Source organism: Rhodnius prolixus, unplaced genomic scaffold, assembly GCF_049639745.1.
Source record: "Rhodnius prolixus isolate KJV_2025 unplaced genomic scaffold, Rpr scaffold_3, whole genome shotgun sequence".
Taxonomy (NCBI): Eukaryota; Metazoa; Arthropoda; class Insecta; order Hemiptera; family Reduviidae; genus Rhodnius; species Rhodnius prolixus.
The window spans coordinates 2,232,063-2,250,677 of NW_027411603.1; the positions used below are offsets into that span (position 1 = coordinate 2,232,063).

Consider the following 18,615-nt stretch of genomic DNA (forward strand, 5'->3'; position numbering starts at 1 on the left):
TAACCGCATAGCTAATCCCTTCCCTTTGTTCATTCATAATATTTTATTTTTTTGTTATAATTATGATAAAATGTATATTATATTTTCGTAATTAAATAGGTACTTTATTTTAGCTTTATTCCAAATTATTCTTCTGATTTATCTTTATTATGCTCTTTATTCTGAATAGTCACATATATCGTATGTATGTACATGCACGTTAAAGTAAAAAAAGACAAAGGCAGAGTCGGCTACTATTTAAATTTGAATCACGGATTTAAAACAATATTTCAGTCTAGAATTCGTCTTTCCGAAGTATTTGTGAGCACAAATAACGCGTAGGTAATATCAAGTAAATTATTCAACAATAATTATTCATTTCTCAATTGTAATTTAATGTAGTCCCTCTAATTTTACTTATAGTAAAATACTGGAATAATTATGTTAGCTGTCATAAAAATATGCATATCTTATTTATCTTATTACAGTCAATCTAAGTTAAATGGTGTTCTACTTGAACAAATATTTTGTAGATTAAAATGGCCAGCATAAGGGTCTGTGAAACATCTAATAAATTGAAAAAAATATTAATGAAAATTAATGTAGTAAAATTACTTAAAATAATATCAATGAAGTATTAATGAAATGTTGGGTACTAGCTGATTTGTGTACCTTTTGGCGTTTAATCAACCCTTATACTTAACATTTTAAACTGTAAGTTTTTGTCAAAGAGATTTTAAAGAAGAAACGCTTTAGAAAATATCATGTACATCCCATAAATAAAATACGAAGTACTTTGGGTGAATTTCACTATTTATATAAGGAACTTAGAAATTATCCGGATCGCGTTTTTTTGAATATGTGAGGATGGGTCCACCCACATTCAACTATATTTTAGAAAAAATAAGGTCAAAATTAAGAAAACTTTGGAAAAATTGTCATGGAAATCCTATAACCACAGAAGAAAAACTAGTGATTACTCTTAGGTAAGTAATGGTTTTATTGAGTAAAAACAAATAAATACACATGAAAATAAATGTAAGCACGATTTAAAAAACAAAATATTGTTTAAAAGTAAATAATAAAATAATAACCAAAAATAATGAGTAAAGACAGCACTAAATAATTTTTCTACGTCCATTTTGAAGCTCCGATACTGGAGTTCAGCTAGCAGAAAAATGAAAAATTCAATTCTATCATCTATGCTCGTTTATAGCAGCGAGTATGAGTCACTAGTCGAAGCTTCGTTGTGCACGCTCACATAAGAATGTACTAGGTTATTCTATAAGCGCTGATGCATCACTGCTATCATCTCCGCTATCATCTATGCTCACAGCTCCGTTGTGAACGTACCCTTAGTAATGCTAGGTGAGACCCTCACATCCTCAACGGCACCTGCTGCCCAGGTTCTCTTGCGAAGTTCTGTGGGAAGCGTTTTGCATTTAGGGATAACTATCCCTTGAGCCAACGCACTTTTTTCCCTCCTAACTTAATCAGTAGATACCATTTTTTGAAGAAAATCGTTGGATTCGTTTTCCAGAAAAAAAAAGAAGAAGATCGTTCCAGTAAAGTGACAAATCCAGTTTAAATTTTTCCAGGAACATTTCATGTGAGAGAGATGAATGTTTAGACACCTTTTTGAAGTATCATTGCAGCATAATTTATGGTCTTACAAAGAGTTAAAAGAATTGCTTAAATTTGGAATGCCTTAAATGGAAATACACTTTTTCTCAGTGAGTTTTTCAATTCAAATTTTCTCATTTGAAAATGCTTTCTTTAAATCTGAATACTCACGTTGATCTACATGTTTTATTAATAAATTTTAATGGGAAAACCCGTTTAAAGTGAGATTAAATAGGCGTAAATCAATAACTTTTATCTCCATATTGAGCTAGAGATTAGGGAAAGCATTCAATCCCAACAATTAATGGGTATTTATTTTTAATGAGTATATTATGAGCTCGGTGCGAATGTATTTGTTTGGAAAGCGATTGGTTTATTGGCACGTGTGCGTTCGTAAATAAATGTAGGCTTTAGGTTAATATAATCCTATGTTATAACCTGAGTATAATTTTTATCCATACTTAAGAAACCTCAAAATCGAAAATTTTGGTGCACAATTCGTAAAACTTCCTGGAATTACAGGAAGTTGGAAGCGTTCTAAATACAAAGCGAAAGAATTTTAGCCAGTCAAGTTCCAGCTGGGCAATTTTGAATGCGTAACTATAGGAGGTTAGTTGGCCTGAGCGGTGAGGAGAAGTACGCATGCGCGGTAGAGACAAAGAGAGTTTGAGGGGGTGAGAGAGAGCGGTAAGGTTTATGCACGATAATTTAGTAACTAAAAAGGGATGAACATAAATGCCTACAATTGCCTAGTAAATTTAGAAGTTACGTTTCACAATACTGCCTGGGGATTCTGTTAACACTTTAGGGATTTTCTAAACAAACGCCGCCCCCTTTTTTTATGTAGGGAGTTACTGAATATTAGGGGAACATGTAGGCTCCTCCTCCTTAGACTAGTCCCCATTAACCCCCACCTTTACCTGTCACAGTGTAACTTAACATCATGATAGAGTAATTAGGGGCACCCATCGCATTCATCATGTCTGTTCGGAGGGAGGTACCACGATCATGGAAATGCTAAGCTTCTGTACAGGCTTTTCCGGATCCTTGTTAATAGTAAATTTAGTAGCAAGTAAAATGGTGCCTAGTACTTTGTAGTAGCGTCAACGTTTCCATTCAAATAGAGAATTTTAAACATTTCAGTTGCCAACAATATTATGCACATGACATGATAGGCTACTATAATGGCACTTTAGAGGCAATCTTCCCAACCCTCTTTCCAGAAATACAGTCGAAATTTCTGGGAAAAATGTTTCAAATTTAAAGTGAATGATCTACTTAAGCGTATTTCATAATGGCGCCACGATAGCCGAGCGGTTATAGGCTAGACCCGCAAAGCTAAGATGTATTGCGGTACTAGTCTAGGCCTTGCATTTTATTTAGAGGTTAATATGAGAAATTTATAGTAAAGTATGTTTGCTAGTCGCCTCCGTCCACGACACCTAATTTGGTAGTTGGTCGTAAAGCCCTGCCTGAAAAAATAGGCAATTACTTTACTTTACTTTACGTCATTAGTACACCAAGTTTGAACAATCCCAGTATTTCGAGAATTCTCAAGAAAATGGAAAATCCATTCTTTAAATCGGAGTAATTTTCTCCGAATTCAGAATTTTAGGAACAAATTTTTAACAAAAATGTTCCGAATTTTCTAAAAATCTTTTTTTCTTAGTCAAAGGACCGGAATCAAGTGGTCGAGGTTTAGCAACATTCCTCATATTGTAAGTAAGTTGTTAACTTGAGTAAATCGTGTTCATTACTCCCTCGCCATCCCTACAGAGGGTTGAAGCGCCCGACTGCAGGGTCGAAGCGCCCACTTTACGCTCTCCCTTCTTCCGTCCTACTCTGGATAGTTTTCCCGCACAATTTACCTCACATTTTCCAGCCTCATTACTACGTCACAGCAGCTTGTTGGTTTTCCTTATGCTTCCACAGATCTTGCCGTAGAACCTGTATGAATACATAAATCGTCAAGGTACTTTTCCATTTGTATATATATATATATACCTATACTCATGCCAAATTGTTAGGCATAATGCCCATAATTTAGTGCCATCAAATAGAGCAAATCGACTGTAGAAGTGGCTCTCAGAAAGATTACCATTGATTTTTTGCAGTTCCTGGCAATCTAAGTCTGGGCTTTGAATCAATTGGATCAGGTAATCAAATAATTTTATCTGAGTGAATGTTCCAGATATTGTCTTTAAGATACTGGACTTTGAATGAGATATTTAATTCCCCCTAACTTTTACAGGTAGTAGAACAAGTGTAATTCACTGAAATGGTGAGGTTAGAGGCTCGCCTTTGGTGCCTCTTAAAACCTGGAATCTTCATAAAGTAAACTGTTCAACTGACTACGTCTTTCTAGAGGAAAGCATTAGGTGTTTTTAATGTATCCAGCCTCCAAAGCTTCATACCTGGTACAAGCAGAGTACATGAAATTTAAGCTTCTTTTTCTTCAACAATTTGGACTTAGTTGTTTTTAAATCTATTAAATTTACAACTGCAATAATTGTTGCCAACACAATAACAGAAGGCGACCAATGAAATGTCAACAATTATCCTCCAACTGCTCTCTAGATAAATAAATATATAAGATAAACTATGTAGTTAAATATTTAGAATTAATTACAATGTAAGTGCCAAATGAATTTACATTGCAACCTTCATTATAGTTTAGGGTTAGAATAGGGACAAGCTGAGAAAAAAAGATAGAACAACCTGCAGGCTCTCATGGACAAGAGTGAGGCCATCTTCTCTTTAATCTCCTTAGAGGTTTCCTGGTAAAGCGGAAGACGATAGATATTCGATTAAAGGATTAAGATGAGCTGCTGTAGAGGAATGAAATTTGAGAAAACATGTTTTCGCTAGATCTTTAAACGAAAGAGATTTAGAGGTCGTCATGGATGGTGAGGTTTAGATACATAGAATGGAGCGATCAGAAGTTTTCGAAGTATTTTTTACTGGAAAGCCTTGGCAGAGAGTTGGAAAGTTTAGTCGATCCCCATACTTCGATTCCGTATGACCAAATAGGTCGCAGTAACAACAGGTATACGAGTCTTTTGTTATTTAAGTTGAGATTTGAATGTTTGACAAGTAGCGATGCAAGAAGATTGTAGCGATGGTTAGTATTGTGATCCCATGTGCATTGTAGACAGTCTACTGTCTACCCAGATAAAGAAACCACGCTTCGCTACTCCTGCAAGCTTTTATTACTGGTAGAAGGTAAGCGTAGAAGGAAGAGAATAAACTTCAATAAAGTACTACTTATAAAGATCCAGTCAAAGCAATAACTGATTTGAAAAGTCGAAAATTTAGCGTTCAACATCATTACGCAGCCTTACTGCTCTCAGTCCTCAGCATCCTCTGGGTTAGCCGGGTTACCCTTTCTTATTTAATAGAGCACTTATACAAAAGATGAGCAATTTATAATAATTATAATATTCCTTTTGAAATTAGCTGCTATACTCCCAAAGGAGAACTTTTGGAAGCTGAATAAAAGACCACTCTCTAGATCAGATCTTGGATGAGAACTGGCTGGCGGCTTTCAGTTTACTAACTTTCATTCAGCAAGCTTTCCAGTTGTCCTACTTTCATGTCCCTTTTGTTAAAAATAAATCTTATGCATCATTAACATTTGTTACATTATACTGCATTATTTCTTTCTTAATCTTCCCTTTAATGATTATTATTTCTTTAAAGTTTTCTACTTTGGATTTGATTCTTTTTAATTTTCATCATAAACTGTATTCTTAATATGGAAATGCCCGGAAAGAAGTCGAAACATCCGCTGGCAACACTCTCACGACTTCCTGTATCGGCTGCTCTCGAAAGTTCCAGAGCTCATGAAATGATCTTCATTCTCCGAAAGTCTGTGTCTTTCTTGATCACTTTAGAAGCAATCTACCCACTCTTCGTCGCAGAGGTAATCTTTAAGCGGATTTCCTGGAAACAAAAGAGAAATGTACCAATTAATGTTGCAGATTTGTTCGTAATAACAAAGTACAAAGTTTAAATAAAATCGCAACAGCTGGTTGCGAGAAAATCTCCAAATACCGGAAATAACTACGTCATTTCAGGCTAGCTGATTTCCTGAAAAATTTAGAAACTCGATTGCACATTTGATATGTTTCTTATGCAAGCAGAAATACAAAGCAATGAACTGGAGTCGTATAGTTTGAGACGGAAACAGAGTATGTACGAGGTCTGGCTATTAAATAACGAGACTGCTTATGAAAAAGAGTTATATTTTAAAAATTATTCTATAATGATTGCTCCCCTTCAATGTACTCCCCTCCCCTCGCCACACACCGTTCCATTCGTTTTTTCCATTGGTCAAAGCAATGCTGGAAGTCTTCTTTTGTAAGAGCATTTAGGAGCTTCGCCGATTTTCGCTTCACCATCGACTCGAACCGGGTTCCTTTTAAGGCAGACTTGATCTTCGGAAACAGGAAAAAGTCACAGGGTGCTAAATCGAGACGAGTACGGCGCGTGTTCGAGCACTGGAGTGCCGCCTCTAGCGGCTAAATAACGCTTCACAGAACAGCGCGTTATGGGCAGATGCGTTCTTCTGGTGCAAGATCCACAACTTGTTTTTCCACAACTCGAGGCCGTTTCTTACGAACTCGCTCCGAGCAGTTTTGCCAAAACTTTCAAATAGTAAGTTTGGTTTACAGTTTGACCCTCTGGAACCCAATTTCATTGATTTTTGGTCACTGTTGGCGGAGTTGAAACAGAGACAGGTCGACCTGGGGACGTTGGCCATCTTCGATGCTCTCTCGGCCTTCAGAAAATCGTTTATACCATTCGAAAACACGCGTACGAGATAGAGAATTCTCACCATAGACCACCATTCAACAACTTACAGCACTTAGTCGGAGTTTTTATTTTTTTTTTTAATTTAACGAGAAATTTCACATTGATCCCTTGCTCGTGTTTTTCGTCACACATTGTTATCGGCATGAGAAGAAAACACGTTCCTTTCTAACCTCTATAGAAACAATACCACTACAGCGACAAAAACGTGTTTCCATACTGGAATAGTAGACACTTCCAGCTATCCAACGCTGCATTCGTTTCCCACCATACCCCTCTAGGACACCTTCTGCGCGCGCAGTCTTGTTATTTAATAGCCAGACCTCTTATATACTAATCGGATCAATCTAAATTAACCATACCTGGCTAACAGCAGATTCACGATGTTTTTAAGAGCTTTAAATAGTGACTGTTGCAGAATAGTCAGACTAATCTGCAGTCTGTGTTGCATTTTCGGCTTTGAGGTTAAGAGATCGCAACTCCTATATTATTTAATTCTTTTTTTTTCCATGTTAAATTAATTAATTACAAGATTAAGACAATCATTGGGGGGGGGGGGAATAAAATACAAAATAGAAAGTTGCTGGAGTGTTGTAATTCCATGGTGCGTTCGGAGATATAACGAATTTGCCTTTTCATATATTTCCTTACATATACGCGTCTAATCTTTAGAATTTGTATATGAATACAGAATACATTTAGAAGTTTGTTTAAATGGATGAAGTGGATGGGAGGAAGTGTGCGCGCGTATGTATGTAGAGTGAGTTTTGTTTGTTAGTATAACTTTGTCTTGGAAAGTTCCCCTAGCATTCAGACCGGCTTACAAGGTTTAGCCTTAAATAAGGTTTTAAATTTGTGGTTTCATTGTACAGGGCAGAGCTTACATTGTTCTTTCAAGAGCGCTGTAATTGTGGCCATATTACATTAATAAGACTTGTTTCAAAACAGCTGTAATGAGTCAGCTGGGGGTACCTGTTGATGGGGGGGGGGAATAGTTGCAGAAATTAACAATATCTAGTTCTCACCGGCAATATCTGCTTTGAGCTCCTCCAAGTCCTAAAATCCGTCTGCAACTGTGTCCGTAGAGTGGTGTGTATAGATCCAAAATGGAATATCACAGGATGTTCAAATTTGGAGCCCACAGTAAAGTTTTAGACAAAAAAAAAACGGTCTACCGGAAGTCGTCGATTAACTGAATCGATTTTTTTTACTTTTTTTTTTAATTTTCACGCACGTTTTCTCCTGCAAATTCAATTAAAGGCAACGTATAGCAGTTGATAAGGAATTAAATATGTTACAAAAATAAAATCCAAATTAGAGGAAACTTGGCAAACCAGAAGTGCTTTACAGCTTTTAAAGAGTCAACGACATGAGGCGCCACGGTAGCCGAGCGGTTAGAGGCGAGACCTGCGAAGCTCAACTGTAGTATTGTGGTACTGGGTTCGATTCCCCGGCCTTAGGCCTTGGATTTACAGTAAAGTATGTCTGTCCATGACACCTAATTTGGTAGTTGGTCGTAAAGCCAGCCTGAAAAAAAAAAATAGGCAATTACTTTAAAGTCAACGACAGTTTAGTACAACTTGCAAGGCAATTGAAATACGTAATCTACGTGTGTGTTTAAATCAGATTATTTTTTACTTCCTTTTGTTGCTTTTAATTCTTACGCATTTTTAACCAGAATTAGATATTATTAAAATTTAAAGTATAAAGTAAAAGCGGAAATGAACATATCGTTAAAGGGAACCTCAAAACTACCACTTCCTGTTTAAGCGATAAGCTATTAAGTGAAAACAATAAAAATAGGTAAAATGGCCGCGGCCAGGAGTGAACAGCCCAATTTCATGCATATGATTCTCCTCACTAGAGAAAACCACAATAGGAGGAAGGGGTTAAAGGAAAATTAAAATTAGCCGAGAAAAATTTAGCGGAAAGCTATTTAGCTCAATCGGTGTGGCGCAAAAAAAAAAGTGGGGGAAAACTGGCTAATGGTTGCGGTTTTTCGCCAGCTGTTGAAACTAACTGTTATCTACCTCTGGATGGAGTCAGGTTACCATGGATCCTGTAAAAGGGATGTGGAAAATAAAAAAATCTCCAGAATGTCTGGGAGGGAGTACCCCGTCTACAGCGCGCTCTGCTGGAGAGAGGTGGAGGTTAATGTAGCTGAAAATGCCACCAACAATGGGGTGATTAAAAACACTAACAATAAAATAAATTGACAAATCTAACCCCCATTGGTTCAGTTATAGAAAACCTTTTCTACAAATATTTAATTTTTTTAAAGGCCTATCAATATTTAAAAAGATCATTGGCTTCCGGAATTTCTTTCCATTGTTCTGCCAGCCACCGAATATTGAGTTGTAAGAAAGCTCCTAGAAAGAAAAAAATCCAAAGAGCCAGCCGCTGGATTCGATCCCACGAACTCTGTATTGGAAACCAGTATTCGCTAACCACTCAGCTATACCGTTTCATACACGTTTTATTACATTATTTACTTAAATTACAAAATCCTTGAGTAATAAATCGCCTTTTCAATAATAAATACAAAAGGAAGCAAACTCAGTTTAGTTGAATACAAATAAAATGAAAATTAACAAAGTATTCTCAGAATGATAATCTGTGTTTTCCCCATTGAAATATAGATCTTTTTTGGTTCATGAATTCAATTATTAGTTTTAACTGTTTTTATTATTGATTCATGTATCTAAAAGGTCTTTTATGATTATTCCAAAATTTAAAATTAAATTCTTATCTCATAAATTTGTGAATGTACAATAAATTTACTATTATACTTATTTACTTATTTTCAGGTTAGATACTATTTCAATTTAGAGTTCTTATCAGTTTGTTTATATAAACAAACTCTTTTGTTTACTGTAAAGTCAATTTGGCAGACTGACCTTGAGTCTATGTCTAAGTGTTATTATTTAATTGTTTTCTCTTGTATTCGTATTATTTTTTTGTAATAAAACATTATTATCAATATTATTGTTATTATTACTATTATTAATAACTACTTTTAACTCACAAAGTCTCATCAAAGACCGAATTCCATGCATACTAATTTAGGTACATATGTAATAAAGCTTTACACTTCATTGAAATGTCCTCTGTGAAGCCTATCTAGGCAACTATCCTGAAACAGTCTCCAAAGACATCGTTAAAATAGGAGTTATGGATCCAAGAGGTATGTCTCGCTACTTGTGTAACCATAAAACGGATCAAATTGCAAACTAAATTTCCAAATTTGAATGATATCAACTCAAATTTTTCTTGGATTTTCTTGCAAAAAGCTGCTATGAATTTATTTAAATTTTGCTTATTGATTTCAATTACATTCCAAATTTTTGATACTCTGGATTTTAGTCCCATAAAGTGAATCCACCTTAACAATTCACAAACTTTAGAGGGAAATCTAAACAGCCTAAATGGTCCTTGATCGAATTCTCTTCGGGAAATATTTTCCAAAAAATAAATTTTGCATCTAAAAATTTAAAACAAATCGAGAAAATATTAAACTACAAAATATCGATTTAGTATAAAGTCGGTTGAAAGTGCCACTAAACTAATTAGTTGAGCTGTAAAACCAAAACGTTTTGAATAAACAACAAAGTGGGGACACAAATGAGCCTGAGGTCCGTGAATCAGAGAGAAACCAAGGATTTGAAAAAAATGAAAAATCTGCATATTGTTTGAGATGCACAGAGTTGAACCGGAACTGGTTTGGAATTAAGTTCAAAGTCCCTGTTTCCTCTACTTCGCAACACTTTGACTAGTAGAGAATTGCTGGTAATGAGATTATCGTGGGCCGAACATGGTCTGCAACGAGCGTTTCCGGGTGTGAAAGCAAAGCCCAAATGCAATTTTCCTCACTCACGAACACACACACGTGCACACAAAAGGAGATGGCCAAACTGGGGGAAAAAGAGAAGGGGTCCAGCCACGATGAGTTTGGCTGGGGTTCCCCCTGGAGTGTCCCATCCTGGAACTCAATCAACAACTCCACCTCCCTGGCGGAGACCCTTCAAGCTGAAGCCCCCTCTTTTTTTTATCATACCACTGAATCCCTAGTGATGAGTTTGGCACGCTTTGTGGCCATACAATTTGAAATTAGGCAACACTTCCTCCCCAGACTGTACTAGCCCCCCATGGAGCAGATTGCTCCATACTTTGCCACCATGGTAACAATCATGTCTTCAACAGCTCCGCCACGACAAGTGAGAGGATGTGATAAAAGGATCTGTACACCTCACTGAATAGCTCCTCAATCAAGAGATGATGGGAAATAATGTTCGCTTCTTGGGGACATCGTTCAATACCACGAAAAAAAACATTAATTACTGTTGCCAAGTATGCTGGCAGCGCTCTAGCCAATTAGTGGCATCAGTATCAACTACACGCGGAGCGGAAATAAATCCCCCTACCACTTTCTTCACACTGCATTTCTCAAAACCGGATGCCACCTGTAAAATGACATTTTAGGATGGCTAACTTTGACGAAAAAGATCGCTCTTAGGTAGGGTTACCATAAGTCCCGGTTTGGCCGGGACTGTCCCGATTTTAAGCACTTGTCCCAGCAGGTTGTTAAATGTGTCCCGGTTTTTAAAGGTTAAAAAAAAAGATTTAATATTTGTTAAATATAAAGAAATCGTTTGCTTGAGTGTAACGTTGGTGCCTTATTATTTTGTAAAACTAATCTAAATTTGAAATGTAGTAAATTTTATGATTTAATTAGAAATGTCGAAAACTTTCTAAAAAAAAAGTACAATCTTCTGAGAAATACTCTTGTAAAAGTAAATAATATAGTACATATACTACTACTATTAATATGTAAGTGCATTTTATTATATTTTTATATTTAATACCTACATTTTTGTGATTTTTTACGATATACGTTTAGTTTTGTGACACTCAATAATATTAATAATTTGTAATAACAAAATATTCATAAAAGTGTAAGTTATACTTTATTAACAATGAAAAAATCTAACAAATTAAGCTGTTTAATTATTTTTACCTGACTGTACCGGTTTGGCGTAAAAAATATGTGGTAACCCTATCACTTAGGGAGCTCCAATTGCACCTAAACCCAAAAATCCTGGTCAGTTTTAATTTCTGTATAATGCTGAAAAGAAATTCCACGGACAGACATAGAACAGTGTATGTTGGCAGGATGAGGAGATGAGGCGAACTCTGTAACAGAGCTGTTATATTATTTGGTCGGCAGGTAAAGGACTTTAATAAAACAGCCACCAAGCTCATCCAGTTCCAGAATGCGGATGGTATAGTGTAAAGGCGGTTTCTCTATGCTATAGCCAACAACACCGCTCGGTTAAAAGAGCCCACACTCCATCCTGGTTGGAGATGTGCGAAGGCGTGTTTGTGTTAGCGCCTACCATATTTGTATGGTTGGGTAGAAGTGTACGTATAGTTCTTGCGGTAGAGAACAGTCTCTATAGTGTTCTGAGTAGACATACCAACTCTATCTTACTTTTACATACGCCTATTCAGATGACTACTCACAATGGTGGCTTAGCAGCGTGCTAACCGTACCTTGCGTGGTTTCGTCTAGTTAGTTAACGATGAGGCTCTTTTTTAACAAGTGACTAAGGACACATCGAGTCTGCCGCCATTATTAATGGAAGGCCATTAAAAGAAGGACAACTTTATACACAGAGTTTTACTCCTTTGTCTGCCCTGGGTTTTACTGAGAACGTGCGTATGTACGTGGCGAACACGTATGTGCATGTTTAGTGCAGGCAGAGACTGGATGAGATATAGCACCAACTATATTCTCTCTCTCGACTGTAAAGCTAACTACGATTTGTTACCTAAACCCGGGCTTAGTTACACTTCCAAACTAACAGTTTAACTTAAAGCAAACAAACATTGTTTATGATCATTTTTAAGAGTTTTATTTAAACTAATTTTTTACCTTCTCTTTTTCTACTGATATTGTAGTCTGGCAGAATTTTCAGTTTGCACCTGAAATATCAGCTTCAAGTTCTGCTGGTCCTGGTACTTTTTCTGAAGTGTTTGTATAAATTAGTACTTGGTTGTGTATGTACCCTACTTTTAATTGAAATACTGTAAATCGCAGAAACTAAATAGAAATGCATGTTATTTTGTATCCATGACAGGTTTCAGACTTTCATCTGACATTAACTAATCACATCAATATAAACACTTCATGTTTCACACTGCAGTTGCTGAGTAACTGGTAGAGGTTATTACAAGGTTTGCATGTAATTTAAAGTGTTAATGAACAGAGAAACTTTTTTTTGTAAAACTATTGGAATAAAATTAATGAAATCTCAAGAAGTTCTGTACGAGATAATATTTATGAATAGTAAAACTGAAGTTGTATTTAACAATAATTATTTCCCATCACAATCGAACTAAGTGAAAAACAGTGTTGCCAGCCTAAATGCGCGCCCCCTCTGCTATAAAATATAACTCCAACTATAAGCGAAGTGCGAGAGGAAAACATAATTACAACAAAGTGAGATTAATTCAATCTCTGATGATGGCTGAAGGCCCAAAACTGGTCAGATATACAAAAAAAAAAAAAAAAAAACATGCATTCTACTAGGGGATAAAATTGTCTGAATGTCAACACAATGCAATCATTTTAATGACGTGTTAAAGTTGGATGACCAGTCTCGCGTGGTTTGTGTCATTTTTATGTACATTCAACCTTCACTAGTAAACATACTTGAGAAAATTCTGTATTTTATTTTATTTGCTTTTTGCAACGGTTGTTGCAACAAGCAAATGTAATGTTATGTAATGTCTTGAATGTAGATTGGAGAAGGCACCCGGTGGCGACACTCCATTAACGTGAATCGATCACTATACTGCTCTTATGAGGAGAGTAGATCGCGGGGGCCATCTTCTCTTCAATCTCCTTGGAGGATTAACTAGTAATGTGGAAGACGATAAGTGTTCAATTAAAGGATTAGGATGAGCTGCTGTAAAGGAATGAAATTTTAAGAAACGATTTTTAGTAAGGGTCGTTAATGAAAGGGATGTTGGGGTCATTATGAATACCAACTGTGGACAAAGTACGCTACCTTGGAGTGTACCTAGGACAAACGGTTGACATGGAATCCCCCATAAAAGAATGTGAAAAGACAAGAAACTAGCCCAATGCTACAAAACTTCTCGCCAGACTACTTGACAAACGTTCGAAACTTAACCTACAACACAAAAGACTCTTATACCTATTCTTACTGCGACCTACTTTGGTCATACGGCATTGAAGTATGGTGGATCGACTAAACGTTCCAATTCTTTACGCATTCAGACTTTACAGTACAAAAAATACTACGAAAACTTCTTAACGCTCAGTAGTATGATTCCACCGATTCCAGGACGAATTTTTGCGCCGAAAGTGATGACCCCACATTGCGTCATCATGACGTCACAAGATGTACCCTTCATCCTAATTTTGTGGTCCAAAAGGATGAGGGAACAGGGGTGTGACGTCAATACGACACGATGACGCAACATGATAGAGGTATTTTCCTTGTAGCGCATCTCCTACGTCACAAGGAACGCAAATCCTAAGTCACAAGGCATACCCCTCATGCTGTCCAAATGGGTGAGGGGATAGGGGAATCGCGTACGTCACATGTTTGTCCTGTCCCATGACCATGCATGCGCACCTCCTACGTCACAAGGAACGTAGGACTTGCGTTCCTTGTGACGTAGGAGATGCGCTACAAGGAAAATACCTCTATCAAGTTGCGTCATCGTGACGTATTGTGTCGTAGTGTTGACGTCACAAACCTATCCCCCTCATCCATTGGGACCACAAAACTATGTCTTGTGACGCCATGATGACGTAATGTGAGGCCATCACTTCCGGTGCAAAAATTCGTCCTGGAATCGGCGAAATCATACTACTACGCTCCATTCTATAATTCTAAATTCTGTATTACATGGTTACAAACAGCATAAAAATTCTTTACTATTCAAATGACAATTTAACTTTGCATAAAATAACTGGACATGTAAAATGACTTCCTAGAATTTTCTAGCCAATATTTATCTATACTTATATATAAACTTTCCAACTGGTAGAAATTAGGTCAAACCAAGCTATTTGTATGTAACCTTTTGTTTGTATTACAAATATGAACATGAAGGTGTACCAGCGGAAAATAGAAGCTCAAAAAAATAAAACCAGCATCCAAACTAGAATTTACTACAACAAGGTGAGCATTTTCCACGCTCTAGCAATAACATGCAGTAGACCTTTATGTACCTAGTATTTACCCCAACAGAATCCTGCTAAATCGGTGGAGGTGCGGGGGCAGCGGAAAAAATAGAAGAAGCAAATCTAGGTCGAAAGGTGGCCCAAGATAGTGAACACGGCCCTAGGGTTTATTTGCCTGTCTGTGATTGGGCCCCAGATAGAAACCCTGTTTGCCCCGACCTTACCTTAATTTTTGCTCTTTTCAGTCCTGTGTGCGAATAATTTAATTTGTAACCTTTTTTTTTCTGTTTTATTTTATGATTACCTGGGGTGTGGTCCCGGGCCATTCAGCGCCCTCCCAAAGCGAAATATAAATATTATCGGTTCAGGTTATACAAAATTTACAATTTACTTCATCTAACTGTAATAGTACGAGGAAGTAATGGTAACCTCTTCCGCTTTACCGATCTTCTACACTAGTGCTTCCTAACCTTTTTCTGGCCATGGCACATTAGACAAGATACCAAACAGTAAACGCCACACTGGAACTGCTCCCATTTCATTTTAAAATGACGTATTATGCTCTCAACTAGTGCTGTAATAACAACACTATTACAATCCTACAAAAATACCAAGTTTTCGTGGCAGGCTGTAGCATTAATAACAAACCCAATCATTACCGTTCTCTGTCAATACAATTAACTACATCGTATACAGTAGCAATGAATCTTCAAGACAAAGAAATTCTTTATTTTAATGCCCCATTATTGATGCCATCAAGAAGTGCCTGTAATTCATCCCTAACTAAAAGAAAGTGATTAAAAGCCCCTCTAAATGAGATTAAAGTTACCAAAAACCAAACAGTCAATATAGAAGAACGAAGAAAGCTAAGACATATTTTACTAATTCTCCATCTTGAATCCTCTTAGAGCAAGTTAACTCCAGTCTGCCAGTTGGTCAAGCTAGATAATGACTGAACTGCATTGCTTTAATTATTTTATATTTGACTAGCCTAGTTTTTGTGTTAATATTTGTTGTTAATCTTATATTTATCAGAGCAATTGGAAATTAGGGATAGCACTTAATGTGTGTTAAAGAAATATAGTTTTGCTATTAATTGGGAAAGCTAACTGTTAATGATATATCTTTAATAAATTGCGAGACATTTGTACTAATTCATAGGGTTCACAGGAATCAGGTGAACGAATTGTTGGAATCGATTTCAACTCTCTGGAACTGATTCAAATCCAATAACTCCAAAGGTGGATTCGTTCTGCCCATCGCTATAGAAATTGTTATGGGGCGTCCCCGCCAAGCAGAACTGATGAAGTGAGGTTTGTTTTATTTAGGAACTAATGGTATTCCGGCATCGTTTTATGTTTTATTTCATTATAGGAAATATGAGGTATACTATTTTAACTTATAATTAATTTTAATGCAACGCCATTATAATTTTTTTTTGTATTTTTTGCCACGGCACACTTCTACCGTAGTAGTATAGATTGGGAAGCACTGTTCTATACAGTTGAAGTGCAGGAAATGTGGAGACGCATTATACTTACGTGTCTCTTTACAGGAAGGCCTAACCTATGCCTCTCCTTACGGAACTGTTTTTTAAAACCAGTTTATTCCAGGGAAAATGTTTCTAGTTGCAGATCTATGTATACGTGGACAAACACACACAACAAGAAAGTTCAGGAGAATCATTGGAGCCGTTTGCGAGTAAATCTTGGGAATCTGTACGGTGACACTTCTGGTTGTTTTTCAAATCTTATTTCCATGTATCCTATGTGCTAACTAGCCGAAATGTTAAATTAGAACTTTTCACGATTATCCCATTTTTGGAGTTATGCTGATCACTCACGCGTAACACAGACAGACCGACTGATATTTTTGTCTTTAAAAACGGATATATCCAGGTTAAACCGCAAATCTGCTTGTTCGCAATGCGCTCTCTCTTTCATGGTAAAGTAAGGGAAAGTAAGTAAAGTAATCACCTATTTTTTCAGGCGGGGCTTAACGTCCAACTACCAATTAGGTGTCGTGGACGGAGTTTTTGCTTCATACGAAGTACAAATGAATACCAGAGTTTCAAAGTATCCGTCCATTTAGGACATCAATATAAAGGTGTACGTAAACATATCGGCCCCTCTGTAAGGGAAAGTATAAATGGCCTTGAAACTGCGTTTAGTTCAAAGACGACACAATAACCGCCGATATTCCACTAGAGTCCAGTTAGCGGAGCCAAAAAAACTGTTCCGAGGTTCCAGGAACAATAATTTATCATGGCCACCAACACAACTAAACACACCCGGGGCTAAACAAGAGACATAAACAAGACCTGCACAATCCTACCCTACCATGTTGTATAATGCATTATTGGTGGATAGCAGTCAGCTGGGAGATGCCCAGCTCTGGTTTTGTGGAAGTCGACTCCCTGTATAATATATGTGATTGTAGGGGTCTCCAAACTGGGTAGCTCCACAATACTAGACCCACAATGTAGCACCCTACTACCTACTCCAGGGTGGTATTCACTAACACGTTCCAGGGTGGCCATCAAAACATTTTTGGTCACATGTACCTGGCTGTGAAATTATTTGACCGACAGAGAATGAGACACTATTGTACTGGCCAGTTTATAAATTCTATTGTCTCTCGCTGTGGCACTTTATAAAAACATATTTGTTTGCCTTTAATTGAGTAGAATTTAGGCTTTCCCTTGATGCAGTTCTCAATGTTCTTACACTTTTCTTCAAACTATGACTTTTTATTGTTTTAGCGGCCCTTCAAATAATAATATTAATAATAATAAATAACCTGACACGCCTTTTTAAAAGTCAACGAATACAGATGAATTAGGATGTCAGATAGGACATTGCTTTCAGCCTTTGGAGAGAGGTTTATATCTTGTACGATTGCAATATAAGACCAACGGAACTTGAAATCCTGTGCGGATTAAAGCCGTAAGTGAGCCTTCCTTTTGGCTTCACTCTGCGCGAAGTGCAGAACCTGCCTTTTTTTCTAAACTCCCTTCTTTTAGTTTACATCTGCCAGCCCAGTGGCAACAAGGTAAATATGATTGAGGTATCATGCTACAGTGGTACCAACTTGATTTGTTATACTCGTACGATATATTACAAAAAAAAAAATAATAATAATTATCTTTTACAACACATCGATAAGTTTAAATGGTGTACATGAGTCACCCTTCCTTAATTAATGACGTATAGGTTACTTATCGTAATAAGTTACATTAAAATAAAAGCCACTATCAGACTATCACGCATCGCACATTACGTAATTATTATTTTATTTTTTTGAATTTAAGGGGGGGGGCGTCAACTCAGAGATTATTGGTGCTCTGAGTATTTTTTTCAGTGCACTGCATAACAGGCAACACTGTCCATCACCGGACTATATAAAACAAAGTTGAGAGAACTGATTGAGGACCATCAAAACGATGATCCTCTTGAGTTGGGCTAACTCAGGATACCAATGAAGTTGCCCTTTTCGCAAGGTCACAATGGCCATCGACTTTTCAGTCTTGGGGGAAGAATCGAGGAGAGGATAGTTTGGGTCAGATTGAGTATTGGTTTGGGACAGTATGGGAATGAACTTTGTTGTAACGGGATGTTGGCTAGTTCAAGGGGAAAAAACAAGAATGGATTTTCGGGTCATCGTGAATATGTAGTCTGATTGCCACCGTACAATGGTGCGTCAAGGATGTTGGGTAGGATTTAAGTAGGATGTGGTTAAGATTGGAGCGCCTAGCTTAAACTTCAGTTTAGGTCCCAGATTGGGGCTTGCAGGGAGTTAGCTTTGTATCTTAAACTGCAATTTGATCAAAAAGTTGAGTGAAAAACCCTAGTTTGACGTAGAATTCTCGGAATATCACCATCAGCACGCCATGTGAACGTTTCACACACTAACATAACTTCTACTACTAACTTCCTTCCCCAACTTCTAGCCACTGCCTGCTAAATTATGTAATAAAGAATTCA

General features: G+C 36.9%; 1 long non-coding RNA gene across 2 annotated transcripts; it reads right to left on the reverse strand.

Moving 5' to 3' along the window:
• Positions 1 to 1,011: 1,011 nt before the first annotated feature.
• LOC141452403 (uncharacterized) lies at positions 1,012 to 12,955 on the reverse strand. 2 transcript variants are annotated; one of them, XR_012457377.1, is made up of 4 exons: positions 12,347 to 12,955; positions 7,749 to 7,941; positions 7,440 to 7,656; positions 1,012 to 5,544 (listed from the first exon to the last, which is right to left on the reverse strand). It is a non-coding gene; the product is annotated as an uncharacterized lncRNA (long non-coding RNA). The 2 variants fall into 2 exon arrangements; XR_012457378.1 differs by lacking the exon at positions 12,347 to 12,955 and adding an exon at positions 9,440 to 11,175.
• Between the last annotated feature and the right edge of the window lie 5,660 nt (positions 12,956 to 18,615).